Genomic DNA, 18,160 nt, shown 5'->3' with positions numbered 1-18,160 from the left:
AATGACTCAGACTCTCAATGTCCCCATTCTAATTCCCTGGAGAATGACATAATTAGACCAGCAGGGGTTAGTTGGTTATCAGTTAGTTGAGTTAGTGGTCCAATCAGCTGTGGCTGGAGGGAGTGAAGGGTCACATTCTATAATCATGGTATATAGGCTCTTTGCTTTAAGAGGGTTGAGAAAACTGGACGATTCCAAAAAAAGCTATGTGGGTTGGGCAGGTCCCTAAAACATGTACCCTCCTATTCTGCCAGTTGACAAGCACCAGATAAACCAAGCCAAGGTCCCAAAAGTCCTTGCAGAATGGAGAGGAGGCCAGGACCCAATGGGCTACAGTATCTGAGAGCTCTGGTCTAGCCTGGGGGTACAGTCCAGGAAGAGGCTTTGGATCCCAGCCAGATAAGAGGGAGAGAGAGGCCCTGTGTTGAAGGATATCTGTCAGCCCCTGGGGGATAGAGGTGGTGGGCAGAGGTAAGGTCCAGCCCTCAGGTGTGAACACCCTGGAGCTCAGAGTGGACTCCAGCAAAGAGTAGAATAATATGGACAAGAGACAGGAAGAGACCTAGTAGGAGTAAGGCCCATAGTAGGGGTGAAGGAATAGGTAGAGCACCCACTCATCCATCCACCCATCCCTCCATCCATCCATTCATTCATCCATCTATCCACTTATTCATCTACCCATCCATCCATCCTTCTGTCCATCCACTGTCCACCGGTCTATCCATCCATACATACATCAACCCACTCATCTATCTCCATCCCATGAACTTCCATCCACCTACTGATTCATCTATCAATCCATCCATCTATCTATCCACTCATCCGTAGACTTAAACATTCTATGTATGAGTCCCAGCTCTACCGCCCACTAGCCATGTAACCTTGAACAAGTAACTTCACATCCCCGAGCCTCAGTTTCTATAAAATACATGATTATGAAAACCACCCCCTCATAGAATGGTTGGTTGGGGGGTAATGAGAAAAGGCACATTAAGTACTTTGCACAGGGCAGGGCATATCATAAGCCAAAGTGGCAGCAATTTTTACTAAGAAAAAGAAGGAGGAGAGAAGGAGAATCAGGACCTACTGTACACCGAGCCCTCGCAGGGGATAGAGTGGTGAGCAGTAAGGCAAGACTCCTTCCTCCAGGGCTCAGAAGCCGGCCCAGAAGCCTATCAGTGACACTCTGGGCTCTGGACTAGGATCAGCCAGGTCTCTTGGGATACTGAGGTGGCCCTGATTGTTTCTGAATAGGGCAGGGAGACGACAGAATTCCCTGGCCCCCAGCCTCTCTGAGACACCCAAGACTGTAGCTCTCAGAACCCATCTTCGCCTGGCTAGCCCTCCCAGGCACCGAGCTCTCTCTCCATGGCTCTGTCTCTAGGAGACAAGGAAATGATGCTAGGCCTTGCCACTTTCCCACCCTCACCCCACCCCCAAGATCAGGGTGCTGGTTCTTTCCTTGCAGAGGAGGTTCTCACGGCTAACTCCCCAGGGAAGGAAAGGGAGCCTGCATTACCCGGCACGCAGCACCTACCAAGCGTCACTGCCAGCGCTTTATACCCATTTCCCACGGGGCTGAGCAACGCCCCTCTGCAGCAGATGCTGTTAGATCCACTTTAGAGTTAAGGAAGCAGATCAGAGAAGTGGATGGACTTGCTCAAGGTCACACAGCTGGTCAGTGCTGCATTCCAGGAGCAGAGCTGGAATACCAAATGGGGCTGACTCCCAAACACATTCTCTCTCCATTCTGCCGCGGCTCCTCCCAGGGGAAGATATCAGGCCCTAGAATCCCTCCCTACCCTGCCACCTCTTGAAGGAGGAGGGCACAGAAGGGAAGGGAGGAGAATCAGGCCAGGCCTTGAGGTGGGGGCGAGGCGGGGACAGCCATGTAGAAAGAACAGGGCCATTTCTGCTTCAGCCTCTCTTGTCAATGTGCTCCACACTCCTCCCATTTCCAGTCACCAGGGCATTGGCTCCTAGTTCCCATGTATCAGGTTCCCAGGAGCAGAACCTTCTAGAAGGTTCCTCAGTTAGGGATCACTGTGGCAAGAACAGGCTACTCTAACCAGAACAAAAACAGACTTTGTTATAAGGGATCTGGCAGAAGCACAGTCCAGCTTCCCTCTTCCTCCCTCCCTCTCTCTGTCTCCCTTTCTCCACCCCCCACCCTGTCCTCTTTCTCCTTGTCCTTGTTCAAGGTAGGAAATGGGTGCCTTAGTTCTGGTTCAAGTGCCCCCTCCTCCAGGGCCCAAGAGCAAATACCTAGAGTGAAAATGTCCCAATTCCAAATCACCTGCCCACCCCTTCAGCAGAGGGCTTCGGTTGGGGAAGCTCTCTGCTAAGTGGCTCTAGACCTGCACTTCTCAAACTTTAACATGCACATGCAAATCCCCCAGGGATCTTAGTAAAATGAAAGCTCTGGTTCAACGAGTTGGACAGGCCTGAGATTCTGCATTGCTGACAAGTTCCCAGGTGATGCAAGGGCTGCTGGTCCACTGTCGACACAGGAAGTAGCCAAGCTGTAGAGGGGGCAGTGGTGCAGCACAGGCCTCATGGGACCCTCCTGCTCCAAGCTTTGAAGGTCCAGACCCAGCCACCCCATAAAACTGCATCAGTGCTGGACCCGCTCCCTTTTAACCCTTCTCTCTCACCATCTGAAACGCTTATTAATTCAGTTTTCCACTGCACACCCTCCTCTTCTCTCTCATCTAGCCCCAGAATATCAAGGCTGGAGGGGTTACCCAAAGTCCCTCAAGATTCCAGATCACTCAGGACACCCCTTCCAGGCCTGATGACAAGCCCCACCAAGCAGTATGATCAGGGACTCTGGAATTTAATTTCCTGGGTTCTGTCCCTGGCTTCTTCTTTGAGTTTCAGTTTCCTTGCCTCCAGAATGCGAAGGCTAAAACCCCCCTCAAAGGGTGATATAGTGATGCAATGAGATCATATGTGCCTGGGACATGTACAGCTCAACCAACGATAGCTTTTATTGTGGAGGGAAAGAAACAAATGATTGTCCCTCTCTCCGGTATGCCAAGAGCTATACTAGGCCAAGCACAGAGGAATCAGCAAAGATAGTCAGCTATTAAGTTCAAATATCTGGGTCCCAGTCTGAAACCCAAAACATCTGGGAGGACATGTGGGCCCATTCTCCCTATGCCATCTCCCAAATTAGGCCAAAGATTCCACAGGCTGGAGGAGGGTACCTGGGGAGGAACTGCCAGGCAGAAATGGAGTCAGGCACAGAAGGCCCCCTGGGCTCTGCCTGAGCAGCCTGTCGGGTTGCCGGCTCCCAAGGGCTCTGGAGAGCAGAGCCTAGTCTCCACCTGCATGAGCCCAGTACAGAGCCTGCAGAGATGGGCCTCACCAGACACCCTTCACTGTGCCTCCATAGGCACACGTTCCTTAGCAGCCAGTCCATGAACATCTTGCTTGAGTAAAGAGCCATCTGTGTGCTGAGACCTGACTCAGATCGCAGTCTCCCACCCACTGCGGCCAAGCTCTCTTCACCAAATCAGGAAATCGAGGCTCCGCCCTGAACACTTAGAGTGAAGGTGGTGGCATGGCCCCCACCCCACCCCCGGCCAAGTGGGGCTAAACTAGAGATTTCCCTCTGAGCTGGGGGAACAAGCCCTCTCTCTGTTATTTTATTCCACATCATCATCCTTTGTATTGTTGCTATTACTGTGATTTCTGCTTCCCAGGCAGTCACTGTGGAGGGTGGCTTGGAAGCTGATAGGCCAAGATGGTTCTGAAGCAGATTCTGGTTGGGCTCCTTTATGGCCTCTGGGTCTGCGGGAGTCCCAGCCCAGGTAACTATACCCTTGAGGTCAAGGGCTCCCTTTCCTTTGCCCTTGCTTGTCTCGCCCACTTGGAGCACTGCCCTCTGTCCTGCCCTCTCCCTTGCAAAGGCCTCCTATCACTCATGTCGGGAGATGGGGACTCAAAATGGGAGACGAGTTTCTAGACCCCTCTGCCACCTTAGTTTAAGCAGCACCCATGGACCACTTACAGCCTTAGTTTACCTCTCCTGGGCAGTGGGGAAGCCCATTTTGACTGCCTCAGGAAGCTCCTGGGAGAAAGAAAGAAAAAAAGTCTTCCTGTGAAAGCAGATGCCAATGCGGGGCATCAGGCTTACTATTTATGGGGGTCGTTTCTGCTCTTCTGCCAGTTTCCCCTTCTCCAGGCTTCCATCCCCCTCCAGGTCCATCTGGAGAGAGGGAGGAGCAGGAGGGGGTCAGGGCCCAGCACCCTGGGGCTGCAGGTAACCACTGTGGGAATCAGCCTGGGCCAGGGCGCGTGACTCCCCCAGGGCCTTGATGGCGCTTCCTTGGGAAACAGAAGCTGAGTGTTTAAGAAGCATCTGTCATTATGGAAACAAAGTTGCCAGGCCATTTTTTCCTTTACTATTTTTACTGCAATTTCATTATCTTATGCAAATGAAGCCGCTGATGAAACCATTCTGCAGAGTGGCCCATGCTGGGACCAGCCCCACGGAGGGGACTGATAGCCTGCCTCGGCCTGTAGATGAGATGTGGGATGAGAAGGCCCCATGGAGACGGCTTCCAGAGCGGCCACCCTGCCTTGGAACATGCGGCTTCCCACCGGACAAGCCCCCGGGTCCTGCCTCCATCCCAGGAGTGCCTCGGTCTTTTATTTCCAAAGACCCAAGTTTCATCTCAGCCTGGCTCAGGACTATGTCCCCAATTCTTCAGTAGATGGAGCCCCTTGAAGTCTAACTTGGCAGTACCCAGCAGGATGTAAGAGAAAAGATGGGAAGCAACTGGGGCTTCATCTCAGGGACCTCTGAGAGCAGCATTTAACACGCAACTCACTTTCCAGTCCAGGGGGAGAGAGCTGAGGTATGTATACACCAATCTTTGGTCTAAGCTGGCCCCCAGAGGTTACCGATCCCAGGTACTTCTGGCATGCCACAGGTGGCACAGTGGGCTCTGTGGCAGATCAAAGCCTCGGGGAAAACAGTGCACATGGTGGCAGTAGTCTGTGCAGAAGTGGCAAGACAGTGCGAGGCAGTGACAGCATCTCCTAAGGCCGCCTTTCTGAAGTGAACAGCCTGAGGCTCAGGGAAGCCAAATAACTTGCCCAAGCTCCAGTGAGTAAGCACAGGGCAGAGTTACCCAGGGATGTCTGCCTCCCCAGCTCCAGGAGGCCCTATCTCCAGGCCCTCTGCCCCCTTCACAGCACAGGCTCCCTGGCTTCCTGCCCAGGCCTTCCCCATACCCTTCCCTGCAGCAGTGGCCTAGCTGAGAGCCCCTTCCCGGCTGCCCGCCCCTCCTCCCAGGTCCCTGCCTGCCCCAGGCTGTCTCCCAGGCCATCTTCCAGTATGAGGCGTGTTGGCAAAGCATACACTCTTCCCAGTGAGTCCAGGGGCTCCCAGATGTGGAGAGATTCTCTTCCAAGAGGATGCCAGCATCTGTCCAGTCCCTCTGGCCCAAAGCCTTTACTTTTAGTTTTTTGTGATGACCAGCTTCCCCTCCTCCTCCCTAACCCGGCCTCGGATCACTCAGAACTCTCTAAACTCTGATAAGCCATCTTCCAGGACAGGGACAAGTCCAAGCACTGACTAAGAGCATCTGCCCTATGTGGGCACTTTCTGTCTTGGGGCAGTCTGACTCGGCCCCACATTTCCCAAGGGATGGGCAGTGCTGAGATGAAACCAGGAGTGTCCCAGCCCTACTCTCACCTACTGTGGGTGAGAAGAGGTTACAGTAGTTTCCATGACCCAAAGGTCACTGGCTCTGTGCTCTCTTGTGTAACCCTGATCTCCATCACCCTGCAAAGTCCAAGGGACAGGCCCTCTCTGCACTCAGAAACACCCTCTCCCCTGCTGACCAAAGGCTTGAGAGTTCTTAGTGCTCAGCTCTTACTTTCCTGGAAGAAGTTATCATTAATAATAAAATAATAATAATAATATATTCCAGCTAGCTGAGTGACAACTGTAGACCTGGCATTGTGCTTATCAGTTTGTACACCTCACCTCACAGAATTCTCACTATAACCCTATGAGCTAGGGGTTATCATCCCCACTTTACAGGTGAGAAAACTGAGGTTAAGTCAGAGAGGAAGAACAGCTCTCCCACAGTCACCCAAGAGGCATCAGAATGGGGCCTCCAGGCTGGAACCTCCATTTCATTAATTAGTGAGTAAAGAAATGAATGAATGAATCAGAAAACAGTCAATAATCAATGCTATTTACAGACACTAGGGAACTTCTATATCTATAAAAAAAATCCAAACTTGATTGGGCCAAAAATGAGAATTACTAATTACAGTCACTCATAGGAACGACCTACCATTTATACCTAATTGCAGTGCAGTCCAATAACAATTATGCACATCAATAAATGTGTCAGATTAACTTGGTTGTAAGTTTTATTTGATTGCAACATTAAAACCCTGTTTGTGGTTGCTCAGACTTGGGAGGCCGTGGCCATCCTGCCTGTTCCCCTTGGTCCCTCCTGGAAATGAGCAGGACCATTGGTGCTGGAAGAGAAGTGGGAGATGAGAGATGAAAGAAACAGCTCTTTTCCACTGCTGCAGTCTGCCCTGGCAAGCTCTGGGAAGGCAGTTTGGCAGGGGGTCTTTGCGGTGTGCAACGTCATGAGCCTCCCCTCCTTTCCGCAGTGCCAAAGGCAGCTTCCTAATTAGAACATCCATAACCCTCAGCATCTGCTCCAAGAGAATTCAGCTGCTCTAAGATGGAGAAGTCCATTAACTTTATTGCACAAAACGTCGGACGTGCTTTTAGACAGAGGATCACTGCCAAGTGAGATAAACTGCCAGAACCTGCCAGAGGAACAGGCCAGAACTTCCTGTGGGCCCCAGCTGCACCCTCAGTCTCCCCCCTCTCCAGGGCCAATGCCCTGGGTGGTACTGTGTCATCCTGGGAGGCTGGATCTGTGAATTTCAAAGGCAGGTGCAGCCCGAGTATTCTGGCCTTCCTCACGCAAGCCCACAGCCTGCTCATGTCAGTGCCAGACAGGCTCATCTGACTCCCAGAATGCATCAGGATTCCCACCCCTCAGTTGGGGCAGCTCATTCCTACATCAGCAGGAGTGGGATGAGCTGGTGTCACTGGAAGCAGTGGAGCATGGTAGCTAAGAACGAGCTTTGGAATCAGATATTCCTGTGGCTGAATCTCAGCTTTGCCATTTAGGAGTCACTGTGTGACCTTGCAAAAGTGGTTTAACATTATAGGTTAGTCTATAAAATGAGCTAATACCCACGTCTAAGAGGGTTAAATGAGATGATGCTGGGCTTCTTTCATGCAGTGCCTGACACATAGCAAGGGCTCAGCAGACGACAGGGCCCCTTCCAAGTCTCCCGTGCAGAAGTGGAGAATGGACAAACCCTACAAAGAGTGTGGGGAGAATAAACACCAGTTTGAAGTCAGACAGCCCTCAGTTCTAATCCCAGCTCTACAGCAAGTGTTGGTCCCCTACACCCTCAATTTCCTCATTTGTAAAATGGGACTGAGAGTCCTGGTCCTCCTTTCCTCATAGGAGAATCAAGAAGACTTGGGAGTACTTTGGAGCCACTAAAGGGATGTTCAAATGTGCAGCATGTTGCTCCTGTGATTTTGGTTATCCACTTCATTCCCAGTGCTCCCTGGGACATGCTGGGCCATCCCCAGCTCCCCAGCCTCAATTCTCCTCGGCCTCCGCGCCCCACGCCACGACCTTCCCCTCATCCTGTGCCGCCCAGATCCCCCCAAGGAGCAGCCACAGACTTCCCAGCCTTCATGAGCATCTCACCAAGTGGGCCTCTTGGGTGTTCTTTCTCAGATTCAGATTCTTCTTAATATGAATAATTAGCAGAAACAGTCCAAGGGGGAGGCAGCAGCCATAGCAATCGACCCCAGTGATTTCCAAGCCTCGGGGAGAGCCCAATTTCGCTTCACTTCGGGTGCTGTAAATTCCCATCAAGCAAAGAAAATATAGTGCAATTTAGAAACACTGATATGGCAATAAAACACAGATCTCCAGCAAATGGAATTCGGCAACATCTAAAACTGGAGCCATACATTACTCCGCCTGCAAGCTCCCTCTGGGGACGTGATGCCAGGAGAAGTTGGGGGAGCTTTATGTTCAGTTTGATGAAGCCAGGGCCACCTGCAGCTGGGCCCCGGGTGGTCCTCTGGGCCTGCCTCCGAGTGGGGCCAGAGAAGGGTACAAGGGGCACTCTCCAGCTGGAGAGGACCTGGGACCTGGCATCTGCCATCCAGGGGCTGCTGGAGGGAGCGCTCCAGAAGGGATGGGAGGGGAGGGAGGGAAAGAAACTCACTGTGTGCCATTTAGTCCTTACAGGTGGCCTTGAAGGGAAATTTGATCTTTCTTATTAATCAGATGGAAATACTGACAATTGGAAGTAAAGAGACTTGTTCAAGGTCATTCAGGAGCAAGTGGTAAAAGCTGGATTTAAACCCATGTCTCTCTGCCTCTGTTTCTATGTGCTTTCTTATCCCCGGCTCAGGACTCAGCATAAAACTGAGACAAGCACCCTGCTCCCTGCCCTCTAGGAATGTACACAGAACCATAAGTGGGTTCACCACTCTGCTTCCTGCAGGGTATTAGCCCCACCCTATAACCCAGAAGCAGGAAGAGGGACCCTGATACAGTCCCTCCCCTGCCTCCTAAGCAGAAGGTCAGGGACACCAGGGTCCCCTTGGGAAGGGCTTATGGATGAAGGGCAGAGTCATAGACCATAGCCAACACAGCCCCTCTATTTCCCTGCAGTAGAGGCCAGGGGACTCTGATCTCTCTGGCCTAGGGCATTCCCTCCTCCCACCCCATTAACACAGTCTCTCCTCTAGCCATCTAGCCAGACCTGCCTCCTTGCTGAACTTTGCTTGACTGGTCTTTTCACAGACCGAATTCCATGGGAGCAAAGACTGGTATGCTTGTAGACTTTGACTGACCACTAGTCACTTAGGGACTCCACTAATGCTTGGGACACTCTCCAGACAGCTTCCTTTCACATGCTCCCCTGAGCCCCTACCAAGCCCAATAAAGGCAGAAAAATGAAGGTGGCTTCTCTGGAATTTGTGTGGTAGAATTCCATCTCTGGAATGAGGCAGACACATATGCTTGACTTCCTGGTCTTCCATCTACTAGCTGTGTGGCAACCTGTGGAAGTTACTTAATCCCCCAAGCCTCAGTTTTCTCATCTGTAAAATGTAGGTAATAAGAGGTCCTGCTTAGGAGAGCTGCAATAGTGAGATGATATATGTAAACATTCACCAACAATACTTGACACACACAGTAGTGATTAATAAACTGCAAGTACATTAGTCAGGATAGGCTAGGCCACGCAGCAACAATGAATAGCCCCAGTGTCTTGGTGAATTAACACAATGGTGTTTATTTTTCTGTAGGCTGGGCAACCCTCTGAGACAGCTGTCCTCCATTGCGAAAATCCATGATCTACGCTGCTTGATCTGATAGCTCCACATCTCAACACAAGGCCTTCTCTATAACTGTCCCAGCAGAGGAATAAATGGATGGAAGGATCATATAAGTGCTTTTCACTGCCACATTCTTCCCACTCATGTTTTATGGAATAGAAAAACTAGGCACCGGACTCTAGCTAACCACAAGCAGGGGGATAGTGCATCTCCATGCTCCCAAGATGGAGAAAAGAACCAGATATCGGTGAGCACGAGGAACAGCTTCCACCATACTTATTGTTCTTATTGCTTTCTGCATGCATATCCAGTTTATTTCATAGACCCAGACCCAGTCACACTCTGCTCAAGATTTCCAATTCCCTCCTTCAGTTTTGACATGTGTCATGCAAGCCACCCTGCTGCCCTTCCTGCTGAAGCTCAGCCCTGGCCCAGGGAGAGGTTCTTGCAGAGGACAGGTTATTTCTGAAGCCCTCCCCACACCTCTGCTCCAGTCCTTTTCCATCTCCTGAAGAGCCCTCAGCAATTTGTTGACGACACAGAATTTAGGTCTCCAGCATCTGATTACAGTTGTGCCTTTGACTGCCAGGGATCAATGTCTGTTGTCTTTAGGAAGATCTAAGTTGATGGAGGTGTCAGTAAAAACAGTGGTCACAGAAGACCTGGATCCCTCCCCAGGGAGAGATCATCTGTGGGCAGGTCAGGAATTTCCAGCTCCTGGCAGAACTTGGGCCTCTGAAGATAGCAGAGGTGGGGCAAGGGGCAGATATGTGAGGCTGCCTGGGGTGAAGGGCAGGGAACCAGAAACCAGAAATGAGCGGCTTCTGGGGGTGGGGCAGGGGGTTGACGGCACTGGGGAAGGATGAGGTGTAAAGTGGAGCCAGCAACTAGAAGCTGCTGAGCAGCTAAGCTGCCAAAGACAATGAAGGTCCCCACAGTGGAATCCAGCAGCCCTGACAAGCACAGAGAACAGAACACAGGGCCAGTGTGATCTCTGGAAGTTACATTTGAATCCTGGTTGTTCTACCATCCAACAGCTGTGTGACCTTGTATTGATTGTTCAGCCTCTCTGAGCCTCCTCAGTGAACAAGTGTTCCAAAGCCCTGCCTTGAGAGCGTCTTGTGAAAAATGCAGTGGGATGGTTATGAAATGTTCAGCCCAGAGCTTGGCCCCCAGCAAGACCTCAATCAGGGGTAAGTGGAAGCCTTGTGAGAGGGAGACAGAAGCCCATTCTGGAGATGCTGGGCCACAGTAGCAGGCAAAATAGGTTCCCTCCCCAATCGTCTTCACCTGGACGATGCACTGGCTCCTTTGCCCTATGAGCGCTGGCCAGCAGTGGCTCCCAGCCGTGCCCTTCTCAGGTACCTCCTCACCGGTGAGGTCATGTTTCCTGCTGCCCAACACCTGGGGCAGCTCCCAGCCAATGAAAGATGGATGTCCAAAGCCTCCGTTCCTTAAAGTGGAACCGACTCCATGGTGCTCTCCGGGCTCCAGCGCCCAAGCGGAGGGGTCAGCCTCAAGCTGGGCTCCTGCTGAGACGACCTCCTGCATGCTTCTCCTGCTCCCTCACTCCCCTCCCCTGAGAGCACTCCCTCCCCGCAGTACAGGCGCTCCCGTCTCCCTGGCAGGCTTGCTTCTAGAGAATCTGACCTGGACAGACACCAAGCAGGGGTGCAAGAAACAAGGTCTAAAGTCCTGGGGTGTCCTGGAGCTGGCTGTGAATGGGGGCTGGCCCAGGCTGAGCAGCCAGACAGGTCTCCTGCGCAGACACATTCTGTGCCCTCGGGTGAACTTGGGTCCTCTGCCTACGGACACTGGCCCAGAGCTGGAGTGGGTGAGGGCATTTGGCATGAGCTTTAGAGACAGAGAGGGACAAATTGTGGAAGGAGAGGAGACTCACAACCTTCCTTTTCCTCTGTTTATTGCTTCATTCATCGCAGACTTATCCCTGTGTACTTAAACAGGATTTGAGGAGCTTAAAACTAAATGCACTTAAAAGGGAACAGTTGTAAAAGCAAAACAGTACAAAAACCGTGTCAAAGGAGTGAAATATTTTTATTTCCTTGGAGGGTAACTGGGATAATGAAGGCAGAGCTTCATACTTAGATCACCAAGAAAGTGGGTTGTTGGAGGTAGGGCCCCTGAAGGGTCAACAGATCTCTGAGTTCCCTGGGAAGTTCCCCCTGGAGTTCCAGGTCTCTCTCTGACGTCCTCCCGGTCTAGCCCCAGAGCTCTGCCTCCTGCCTGCAAACAGAGGAGGCAGGGGATGCAGGCACCAGCGTGGCACTTTGCAGGACCAGGGGAAAGTCTGCCTTGTCTGGGCACACTGTGTCCCTCTGTGCAATGAGATGGTTAAGCCTGCAGATCTGGGGGGTTCTCCAGCTCTGCTGCTCAAGAACTCTGTCTTAAAAACCAGTGGCCAGTGCTCCCAGGCCTCAGGCAGGTGGAATGTGAATTCTGCCTCCCGGGGCCCAGGGGTGGGAGGTGTAGACACTAGGAGATGCTGAGGACCCAGCAGTGAGTTAGGGGCTGATGGACAAGGGCCAGGGGACTGGGGACAGGCTTGAGCTGAGGGGGGATGAAGAAAGCACAGGAGAGGGGCATCCAGACAGGAGGACTGAGGGGTAACTGCAAGCTTAGAACTGGGCTGGAACAACAGAAGAGCTCCAGTCCCACTGGGAAAGTTTGGCCTGAGCTGAGGTTGGAGCCAAGAGAAATGAGCAGGGCACACAGACTGCCCTGTCGTGGGCTCAGAGGGCCTGCGGCAGGCAGGAGAGAACCCAGGGCCCTGAGCTAGGGGGCTCCAGGGTCTCAGCCCATCGTTGGCTACTTAGCAGGAGGCAGGAGCTGTGCTAAGCCCTTGATGGCCATCCTCCCATTTGGTCCTCCTAACACTCTTGGAGACGGATCCCACCAGGTGCTCCCTGTGGGAGGTGAGGTCAGTGTTAAAATGTGCGGATCCAATGTTGCTAGCTGGTGGGAGGCAAATTCAGGTTACACCTGACTTAATTCTGACTCCAGGCCAAAGTTCCCAAACCTGCCTCAGTGCCTCCCACAACTGGACTCAGGGCTTCCCCAGTTCTGAGAGGGCCCAAAAGAAACTGGGGCCTGCTTTGCTAATCTCACCACGTGTGCATTCTCATTTGCCTTCTGGAGCTGAGCCCTTCACCACAGGGGCACTAATGGGAACTCTACGGCACTGATTAGAATCAAGAATTCTGGCAAGGTGGGGCCTTTCAATACCCGTAGATGTCAGCAGGGACCTCAGTGTGATCTAGAATCTGACTCCCGCCCCATCTCTGGGTCTCTTCCCCAAATATTTGCATCTGCAAGCACCAAGGAGGCCACCTCTGTGTCTCAGGATGGCCATCAGTGTTAGCGGTGGGCACTCCTGGTGCCTTATCAGCACAGAGGAGCCGTAAGCTGCATCTGCCACTTTAAAAGCACTGAGAAGTGGCGAGGTGGCAGGAGCACGTGGAGCTGTCGGGGCATGGGGATTAGCAGCTGGTGCACCTCACTCTGCAGGCAGCCCTGCTCCACAACACGCAGAGACAAATGGCTTTTCACGAGGAGCATCGTCCAGGCACAGAGCAGCCCTTGAAAGAAAACCCAAAGGAGGCAGGGAGAGATGAGTGGCTGCTCTCCAGGAATGGCATGTTCCAGGCAAGGTGAGCAGGGTCCCCGAGGACCCAGAGGCAACCAGTGGGCACCTGACCACAGAGGCCAAGAGAGCATCACCCTGACCCCCCAGCACTTCAGAGCCGCAGGGAAATTCCTCAGTTACCACCATGCAGGCCCTGAGGCTGGTACTTCCATTATCCCCCTTCTGCTGCTGGGGAAACTGAAGCTCATATGAAAGGGCATAGCCAGTGGTTGGTTCAAATTCTGGCACTGCCGTTTTCCAGCGGTGTGCCCTTTGCCAAGTCCCTTGACCCTTGGGACCTCAATTTTCCCATCTGTATATGAGAAAAATGATAGTACTTTTCCCAGAGGTCACTATAAGAATCAGATGAAAAATGTAACCCACGTGTCAGACCTATAAATCCTCCATATACAATAGCTTTGGTTATTATTAGATTATTCAGGTCAATTCAGTTCAATACTTATTGACCACGTGCTTGAATTCATTAAAGGATACCATCAAAAATAAGCCAGTTCTTTTCTCCTCATTGATGATAATGCCAAACTTTTCCTTCTTGGGCCACTCGCTCTGGTGCTATGTGTCTACAGCTACTGGACCGTATAAAACCCTGGGAAGGCCCAGGCCCCCCAAAGTCACTCCCCTCTCCACCCACGCCCCCCTCCATCCTTGGACAAGGGATTCAGAGCTATTCACACGCAAGGTTTTGCTTGTGCTGGTCGACAGAGTGCCCGGGGCATTCGGGGGGAGGTCCCAGGGATGCTCAGGAGATGAGACATTAGATGTGTGTTTTGGGGATACAACATCAGAGGTCAGAATTAACCCTTGAGTGGGAAGGATTGGAGGTGAGAATTGGAAAGGAGAGCTTAAATGGGACTCTGGGAGGTCAGCTGGTGGAGGTGAGCCTTGCCAGGTCAGGCTTAGGGGTCAGAGGGCAAAGGTGAAAACTTGAGTGTGGGTCTTGGGAGGCATATTAGTTTCCTGCAGCTGCTGTAATAAATTATCATAAATGTAGTGGCTCAAAAACAACCCAAATGGGCTTGGTCCCCAGCTGTCATGCCCATGTCTTACAGTTCTGGAGGCCTGAAGCCTGAAATCAGCTTCACGGGGCTGAAGCCAAAGTGTCAGCAGGGCTGGTTCTGTCTGGAGTCTCCGGGGGAGCTCCCACTTCCTTGCCCTTTCCAGCTCCAGAGGGGCCCACGTCCTTCAGCCTGCACGCACTCCACCCCCACGTTCAGCAGCAGAGCATCTCCAAATCTCTTTCTCTCTGGCCCTTTGCTCCATCATCCTGTCACCTCCTGTCTAGCACTGACTTCTCCTGCCTCCCTCTTATAAGGACCACTGTGACTACATCAGGCCTGCCCAGATCATCTTCCTACCTCAAAATGTGTAACTGGATCACACCTTCACAGGTTCTGGGGATTAGGACGTGGCCATCCTTGAGGAGCCATTACTCAGCCTACTACAGGAGGTGAGATATTGGTGGGGAGCCTCAGGTTTTACATGACTCTAACAAGTCATACCCCTCCAGGAAGGAGGGAGCACGTTGCATCAAGAACAGACTTCAAGGTCAGTGCAGGGCCAGGAGGCCAGGACTCAGGGGTCCAAGCCCAGTCCAGGCCAAACAAGGCCTGTGGAGGCAGTGGTTGGACCTGGGAGGGGAGGAGAGGACCAGGGAGTCGCCCCAGCAGGCAGGGCTCTGTCTGCCCCTGCTGCATCAGCAGGCCAGTGCTCCAAGGCTGGCTTCTGCCCAGGGCATTTCAGGGGTGTGCTGGGCACGGGGTAGGCATAGATAGGGCTGCAGGGCTTGTCCCCAAGTTGTCATGCCCATGCCCAGTCTAGGTTGCCTCAGTGTCTGCTTCACCCACCCTCTCCTGGCACCAGCAACAGCCTTTCTACTCAAGAAGCTGCTCCTGGTCCAGGAATGCTCAGCCAGCTCAGGGCCGGGGAGAGGGTGGTCCTGTGGACCTGGGAGCAGCGCAGACCCACCTCCCTCTGCACATACTGCCATACCCTGGGGCTGTCTTCCAGATACCCTGAACATTAGGATGTAGGGTCTGCGTGCCCAGCGACTTTGCCGGCAACTCCAGTGCCCAGAACAGGGCTTTACCTAGAGGAAGTGATCAAAGCCACTCCCATATGGTCCAGGTCTTTGGCTTTCTTGGAAGGCTCCTGAGCTGAACCACCATAAACTCTCTTTCCTTGTGTCTCCACTTCTCTCTCTCTCTCTTCTTTTCTCTTCCCCCCCTCCCTCCCTTCCTTCCCCCCTTCTTTCCTTCCCTGTCTAATTTCTCCCACCACATTCAAGTCAAGAACCCAAGACTGCTGAAAACCATACATAGGTTAGATGAACACTGAGGGAAGAGGAAATGAGAGCAGCCCAATCCAGAGCATGGGGTCAGGAGAAAAAATACAGACTCTGAGTTACTAGAAGGAATCTGGCTCCAGGCCAAAGCAGAAGCACATGGGATCTGTTGCTGGAATTAGTGTGGGGCCCATAGACTAAAAGCAAACAAGTTGCACGTGTGTTCTTGGTCTAGCGACAGCAGAACCATTTAAGTGCCCTCAACAACAGCCACCCTAAAAATCCTGCCCTGAGATCCCTGCCCAGGCCTGGCAGTTCTGTCCAGGGCTGCTGCTGACCCCTCGGGCCTGAGTCTGCAGGGACAGCCTCTGTCCCTGACACTTACAGCTGGTGCCCAGCAGATCAAGCCAGTGCCTCTCATCCAAGGCAGTCACTCTCCTGCCTCATCGGATGCATTGAGAATCAGAAAGGGGAGGAGGGAAAGGAAGACACGTTTTCTGAGCTCTGACTGTATGCCAAGCACTTGCACCATCCCCTAGACCTCGAAATGACACATGCCCACCTGGGTCTTTGCAGCTCCCTCTGCATGGAATGTTCTTCTTCCATTTGCCATTGGACAGATTCCTCCCATCTCACGTGGTGCTTTCTCATCAGAAACACCTGACCATCTCTACATGTTCCCTATCATTCTCTCCCATAAGCCATCTCCTTTTCCTTCGTAGCACACATCACAATTTATGATGCTTTATAAATGGCTGTTAAACGTGCATGTCTGCATTTTCTTTTGTGCTCTGTTCTTTTGAGTGTCTTCAGCATTTATGACAGTACCTGGCACCTAGTAGGTGCTTAATAAATATTTGTTGAAGGAAGAGGAGGTTATTCATACTTATCTGATGTGTCTCATGGAAATTAAGTAACTTGCTCAAGGTCACACAGCAGAGAGGAGCTGGAGCCAGGATTTGAGCCCAGATTGTCTGACTCCAAAGTCAAGGAAAGCTAATATTTTCCATAGTATTAGCTGCCCTGAGAGGAGCAGACCCCAGCCAAGGAAGCATGCGTAGGGACACAGGAGGCAAGGGCTGGTGGGGTCCCCGGCAACTTGAGACAATAGGAGAGAATAGCTGTTTGGCTTTGAAGCAGTCCTTCCACATGAAAACACATTGCAGGGGATGTTTCCTGCCACCTGTTATTCATAAATTCTAGAAACATTCATTGAGTGCGGAACACTGAGCTTGGTGGCCAGGATCCAACAGTGAGCAAAACTAAGACAGAGGTGGCCCAAGACTGCAGTCTAGCAGAATGCTCCCAGACCTGCTCCCAGTGATGTGCAGGGGTAGGCTCAAGCCCGCGGGCATGAGCCCATTGTTAATTTTTCAAGAATTTTCAAGCTAACTTTTAAACACAGCCATTATTAAAAATGAAATTAGGTGAACAACTAAATAAGTTATATTATAAATGAAGGTCATAAATGCTCAAAACTCATCATGCCTTAATTATTTTACTCTTATATGTGATCTTGAGGTGATTTCCATTTGTTGAATCTGGAAATACCACATCATGGTGCGTTGCTGTGTATCTCTTCCCAATTCTATGTTCAGTGACATCACATCGGTACTTTGAAATTAAAAGTATTTACACCATAGAACTTGGTAAATGCTACACATCAAGGGTTTGTTTTGCTTTCTTGAGAGCAAGTTGCTAAATGCTTATAGCATGCCATAGCCCGTTCCCCATTACATAGTCCAAACGACATTAGATCATCTTAGCTCCTAGCTGGAAGTTGGCAGGCTGGAGCTGGGGGTGGGTGGTGGGGACCCTGGTGGGGCAACATTCTGAACCCCCTCATTCTCTCCTCCTTGGCCTCTAGGTGAATTTAGGGACATGCAGGGCCTCGGTTTTCTGCTTCCTCACCTCCTCAGAATAAAATCAAAGCCTGCCTGCTCCATCCAAAAACAGCTGTTCCCACAAAGCTTTCAGGGCGTATTTCTGATCATAGACACAGCTGGACCGCAGCTCCCACATCGATATGTAACTAACTTTTACTTTACTCACATTCTCAGGAAAATTGACGATTTTCTGCCATTTTATTACACTTGACAATAATTTAAAAGGCAGGTTTAGTGCATCCATAAAACCGATTTTGCAACAACAAGCTTGTGATGGTAGAAAAATATATTTGGCAAGGGCCTATTGTTTGGAGTTGTAAAACAGAGGCCAGGGAGGGGCTGTGCCTACCAACAACCCCTGCTCCCTGAGCCCTGGCCTGTCACTATCCCACCTCTGGGAGGACCAGGCTGACCTGGGTCTTTTTCCCACACATCCCCATCTCAGCCTGAGCAGAACACCGCCCGCCTCCGGCCCGGACCACCTGCTCACCGACCACCGTCGCTGGGAAACGTGACCCAAGTTCTAGGGCACTCGCACACGGAACGCTCTGCTGAGCCTCTCCAAGGGCAATGCTGGCTTCTGAAAGAGAATTTATAGGCGGCTAATCAAAGCTTAATTACAGCAGCTCAGCAGGCTCCAGCAGGAGCTCAGGCCAGAATGGTTTTGCTAGGAAACTTTTTATGAGCTTAAGCAGAAGCAGCAAATTAGCAGGAATGAGAGGAAAATCGTCCTGCCTTAACCACGTCCCAGAGCTGGGAATCTGCAGAGTCACCGTGCGGAAAGTGGCTCAGGACAGATGGGGGAGAAGGAGTGGGGGTGTGGGGGCAGCCTGGGTGTGTTTCCTAGGGTCACTGGGCTGGACCTGTGTGACTCTGCTCCTGACACCCTCAACGTGAGGAAC

Source organism: Manis pentadactyla, chromosome 4 (genome assembly GCF_030020395.1).
Source record: "Manis pentadactyla isolate mManPen7 chromosome 4, mManPen7.hap1, whole genome shotgun sequence".
NCBI classification, from domain to species: Eukaryota; Metazoa; Chordata; class Mammalia; order Pholidota; family Manidae; genus Manis; species Manis pentadactyla.
Note: the sequence above shows the minus strand (reverse complement) of the source record.